Source organism: Nothobranchius furzeri, chromosome 11 (assembly GCF_043380555.1).
Source record: "Nothobranchius furzeri strain GRZ-AD chromosome 11, NfurGRZ-RIMD1, whole genome shotgun sequence".
In the NCBI taxonomy this organism is placed as follows: domain Eukaryota; kingdom Metazoa; phylum Chordata; class Actinopteri; order Cyprinodontiformes; family Nothobranchiidae; genus Nothobranchius; species Nothobranchius furzeri.
Genome location: NC_091751.1, coordinates 29,162,765 through 29,168,960, shown reverse-complemented (window position 1 = coordinate 29,168,960; position 6,196 = coordinate 29,162,765).

Below are 6,196 nucleotides of genomic sequence, written 5' to 3'. Positions count from 1 at the left end.
CATTAAAACGTTAAATTCTTCATTAAAACGTTTAAATGTTCATTGAAATGTTAAAATGTTCATTAAAACGTTAAAGTCATCATTAAAATGTTTAAATGTTCATTAAAAATGGTAAATGGTAAATGGTAAATGGTAAAAATGGTTAAAACGTTAAATTCTTCATTAAACCGGTTAAATGTTCATTTTTAAAAACGTTTAAAGGTTCATTAAAACATTAAATTTTTCATTAAAACGTTTAAATGTTCATTTTTAAAAACGTTTAAAGGTTCATTAAACGTTAAAATGTTCATTTTTTGAAACAAGCAGTCTCCTTCTGACATCATAAAGAAACAATAAGTCTCCTTCTGACATCATAAAGAAACAAGCAGTCATGTAGAAACAAGCAGTCTACTTCTGATATCGTGTAGAAACAAGCAGTCTCCTTTTGATGTCATGTAGAAACAAGCAGTTTCCTTCTGACATCATAAAGAAACAAGCAGTATCTTTCTGATATCATGTAGAAACAAGCAGTCACTTTCTGATATCATGTAGAAAGAAGCAGTCTCCTTCTGACATCATAAAGAAACAAGCAGTCTTCCTCTGACATCATAAAGAAACAAGCAGTCTCTTTCTGATATCATGTAGAAATAAGCAGTCTCCTTCTGATATCAAGTAGAAACAAGCAGTCTCCTTCTGACATCATAAAGAAACAAGCAGTCTTCCTCTGACATCATAAAGAAACAAGCAGTCTCTTTCTGACATCATAAAGAAACAAGAAGTCTCCTTCTGACATCATAAAGAAACAAGCAGTCTTCCTCTGACATCATAAAGAAACAAGCAGTCTCTTTCTGATATCATGTAGAAACAAGCAGTCACTTTCTGATATCATGTAGAAACAAGCAGTCTCCTTCTGACATCATAAAGAAACAAGCAGTCTTCCTCTGACATCATAAAGAAACAAGCAGTCTCTTTCTGATATCATGTAGAAATAAGCAGTCTCCTTCTGATATCAAGTAGAAACAAGCAGTCTCCTTCTGACATCATAAACAAGCAGTCTTCCTCCAACATCATAAAGAAACAAGCAGTATCTTTCTGATATCATAAAGAAACAAGCAGTATCTTTCTGACATCATAAAGAAACAAGCAGTATCTTTCTGATATCAGAAGGAAACAAGCAGTCTCCTTATGACATCATAAAGAAACAAGCAGTCTTCCTCTGACATCATAAAGAAACAAGCAGTCTCTTTCTGATATCATGTAGAAACAAGATATATATGTCTGATATATTTCACAATATATGTTTGCTTGTTGAATATAAATCTTCATTAAAACGTTTAAATGTTCATTTTTTAAAAACGTTAAAATGTTCATTAAAACACTAAAATGTTCATTAAAACGTGAAAATGTTCATTAAAATGTTACAAATCTTAATTAAAATGTTTAAATGTTCATTTTCAAAAACGTTAAAATGTTCATTAAAATGTTTAAATGTTCATTAAATTCTTCATTAAAACGTTTAAATGTTCATTTTTAAAAATGTTAAAATGTTCATTAAAATGTTTAAATGTTAATTAAACCGTTAAATTCTTCATTAAAACGTTTAAATGTTCATTTTTTAAAACGTTTAAAGGTTCATTAAAACATTAAATTTTTCATTAAAACGTTTAAATGTTCATTTTTAAAAACGTTAAAATGTTCATTAAAACATTAAATTCTTCATTAAAATGTTTAAATGTTCATTTTTAAAAATGTTTAAAGGTTCAATAAAATGTTAAAATCTTCGTTTTTAAAAACGTTAAAATGTTCATTAAAACGTTTAAATGTTCATTAAAATGTTAAAATCTTCATTAAAACATTAAAATGTTCATTAAAACGTTAAAATGTTCATTAAAACAATAAATTCTTCATTAAAACATTTAAATGTTCATTTTTAAAAACGTTAAAATCTTCATTAAAACATTTAAATGTCCATTAAAACAGTAAATTCTTCATTAATAAGTTTAAATGTTCATTTTTAAAAATGTTTAAAGGTTCAATAAAATGTTAAAATCTTCATTTTTAAAAACATTAAAATGTTCATTAAAACGTTTAAATGGTCATTAAAATGTTAAAATCTTCATTAAAACATTAAAATGTTCATTAAAACGTTAAAATGTTCATTAAAACAATATATTCTTCATTAAAATGTTTAAATGTTCATTTTTAAAAATGTTAAAAGGTTCATTAAAACGTTAAAATCTTCATTAAAACGTTAAAATGTTCATTAAAACGTTAAAGTCATCATTAAAATGTTTAAATGTTCATTAAAAATGGTAAATGGTAAATGGTAAATGGTAAAAATGGTTAAAACATTAAATTCTTCATTAAACCGGTTAAATGTTCATTTTTAAAAAACGTTAAAATGTTCATTAAAACATTAAAATGTTCATTAAAACATTTAAATGTTCATTTTTAAAAATGTTAAAATGTTCATTAAAATGCTTAAATGTTAATTAAACCGTTAAATTCTTCATTAAAACGTTTAAATGTTCATTAACATGTTAAAATCTTCATTAAAACGTTAAATTCTTCATTAAAACTTTTAAATGTTCATTAAAAATGGTAAATGGTAAATGGTAAAAATGGTTAAAACGTTAAATTCTTCATTAAACCGGTTAAATGTTCATTTTTTAAAAATGTTAAAATGTTCATTAAAACATTAAAATGTTCATTAAAACGTGAAAATGTTCATTAAAATGTTACAAATCTTAATTAAAATGTTTAAATGTTCATTTTCAAAAACGTTAAAATGTTCATTAAAATGTTTAAATGTTCATTAAAACATTAAATTCTTCATTAAAACGTTTAAATGTTCATTTTTAAAAATGTTAAAATGTTCATTAAAATGTTTAAATGTTAATTAAACCGTTAAATTCTTCATTAAAACGTTTAAATGTTCATTTTTAAAAACGTTAAAATGTTCATTAAAACATTAAATTCTTCATTAAAATGTTTAAATGTTCATTTTTAAAAACATTTAAAGCTTCAATAAAATGTTAAAATCTTCGTTTTTAAAAATGTTAAAATGTTCATTAAAATGTTTAAATGTTCATTAAAATGTTAAAATCTTCATTAAAACATTAAAATGTTCATTAAAACGTTAAAATGTTCATTAAAACAATAAATTCTTCATTAAAACATTTAAATGTTCATTTTTAAAAACGTTACAATCTTCATTAAAACATTTAAATGTCCATTAAAACATTAAATTCTTCATTAATAAGTTTAAATGTTCATTTTTAAAAATGTTTAAAGGTTCAATAAAATGTTAAAATCTTCATTTTTAAAAACATTAAAATGTTCATTAAAACGTTTAAATGGTCATTAAAATGTTAAAATCTTCATTAAAACATTAAAATGTTCATTAAAACGTTAAAATGTTCATTAAAACGTTAAAATGTTCATTAAAACAATAAATTCTTCATTAAAATGTTTTAATGTTCATTTTTAAAAACGTTAAAAGGTTCATTAAAACGTTAAAATGTTCATTAAAACGTTAAAGTCATCATTAAAATGTTTAAATGTTCACTAAAAATGGTAAATGGTAAATGGTAAAAATGGTTAAAACGTTAAATTCTTCATTAAACCGGTTAAATGTTCATTTTTTAAAAACGTTAAAATGTTCATTAAAACATTAAAATGTTCATTAAAATGTGAAAATGTTCATTAAAATGTTACAAATCTTAATTAAAATGTTTAAATGTTCATTTTCAAAAACGTTAAAATGTTCATTAAAATGTTTAAATGTTCATTAAAACGTTAAATTCTTCATTAAAACGTTTAAATGTTCATTTTTAAAAATGTTAAAATATTCATTAAAATGTTTAAATTTTAATTAAACCGTTAAATTCTTCATTAAAACGTTTAAATGTTCATTAACATGTTAAAATCTTCATTAAAACATTAAATTCTTCATTAAAACGTTTAAATGTTCATTAAAATGTTAAAATGTTCATTAAAACGTTAAAGTCATCATTAAAATGTTAAATGTTCATTAAAAATGGTAAATGGTAAATGGTAAATGGTAAAAATGGTTAAAACGTTAAATTCTTCATTAAACCGGTTAAATGTTCATTTTTAAAAACGTTTAAAGGTTCATTAAAACATTAAATTTTTCATTAAAACGTTTAAATGTTCATTTTTAAAAACGTTTAAAGGTTCATTAAACGTTAAAATGTTCATTTTTTGAAACAAGCAGTCTCCTTCTGACATCATAAAGAAACAATAAGTCTCCTTCTGACATCATAAAGAAACAAGCAGTCATGTAGAAACAAGCAGTCTACTTCTGATATCATAAAGAAACAAGCAGTCTAATTCTGACATCATAAATAAACATGCAGTCTACTTCTGATATCATAAAGAAACAAGCAGTCTCCTTCTGACATCATAAAGAAACAAACAGTCTCCTTCTGACATCATAAAGAAACAAGCAGTCTCCTTCTGACATCATGTAGAAACAAGCAGTTTCCTTCTGATATCATAAAGAAACAAGTAGTCTCCTTCTGATATCATGTAGAAACAAGCTGTCTTCTTCTGACATCATAAAGAAACAAGCAGTCTAATTCTGACATCATAAAGAAACAAGCAGTCTCCTTCTGATATCATGTAGAAACAAGCAGTCTCCTTCTGACATCATAAAGAAAAGAGCAGTCTCCTTCTGATATCATGTAGAAACAAGCAGTCTCCTTCTGACATCATAAAGAAACAAGCAGTCTAATTCTAACATCATAAAGAAACAAGCAGTCTCCTTCTGACATCATGTAGAAACAAGCAGTCTCCTTCTGACATCATAAAGAAACAAGCAGTCTTCCTCTGACATCATAAAGAAACAAGCAGTCTCTTTCTGACATCATAAAGAAACAAGTAGTCTCCTTCTGACATCATAAAGAAACAAGCAGTCTTCCTCCAACATCATAAAGAAACAAGCAATCTCTTTCTGATATAAAGAAACAAGCAGTATTTTTCTGACATCATAAAGAAACAAGCAGTATTTTTCTGATATCAGAAGGAAACAAGCAGTCTCCTTCTGATATCATAAAGAAACAAGCAGTATCTTTCTGATATCAGAAGGAAACAAGCAGTCTCCTTCTGACATCATAAAGAAACAAGCAGTCTTCCTCCAACATCAGAAACAAGCAGTCTCTTTCTGATATCATGTAGAAACAAGCAGTCTCCTTCTGACATCATAAAGAAACAAGCAGTCTTCCTCTGACATCATAAAGAAACAAGCAGTCTCTTTCTGATATCATGTAGAAACAAGATATATATGTCTGATATATTTCACAATATATGTTTGCTTGTTGAATATAAATCTTCATTAAAACGTTTAAATGTTCGTTTTTTAAAAACGTTAAAATGTTTATTAAAACATTAAATTCTTCATTAAAATGTTTAAATGTTCATTTTTAAAAACGTTTAAAGGTTCAATAAAATGTTAAAATCTTTGTTTTTAAAAACGTTAAAATGTTCATTAAAACGTTTAAACGTTCATTAAAATGTTAAAATCTTCATTAAAACATTAAATTCTTCATTAATAAGTTTAAATGTTCATTTTTAAAAATGTTTAAAGGTTCAATAAAATGTTAAAATCTTCATTTTTAAAAACATTAAAATGTTCATTAAAACGTTTAAATGGTCATTAAAATGTTAAAATCTTCATTAAAACATTAAAATGTTCATTAAAACGTTAAAATTTTCATTAAAGAGCGGGTCAATTGAGCCTCGGAGTCCTTCTCCACCCACGTATCAATTTAAAAAAATGCAACATTAGTAGGCGTTGCCTGGAGGACCGAGAGGGCGGAGCCGCGGCAGTGACGAAGACGACGGCTAACTAGACGATGCTAGCTCCCTTCACTCTATGCAGTTATTAGAAGTGGAGGATGTTTCTCCCCCTCCTTACCCAGACACTCGAGAAGAAAGGGACCAAATCTATTTGGAGGAGACAAGCGGACCTGAGCCTTATTGTTGTGAGCTTGTGAGTTGCCTGTAACTCCCAGAACCAACCCAACAGAACCACCTCTGAACGTAAGTAGCCGTTAGCCATAGCATTGGATTAGCTGCTGGGTTTGTCTCCACGGCTCTAGAGCTAGTATTCAGCATGTTTTAGAGGTTTATCTGCTTCAGCACACCTGGTTTTAATCAGCAACAAATAGCTGAGCTGCTTAACAGTTAATCTAAC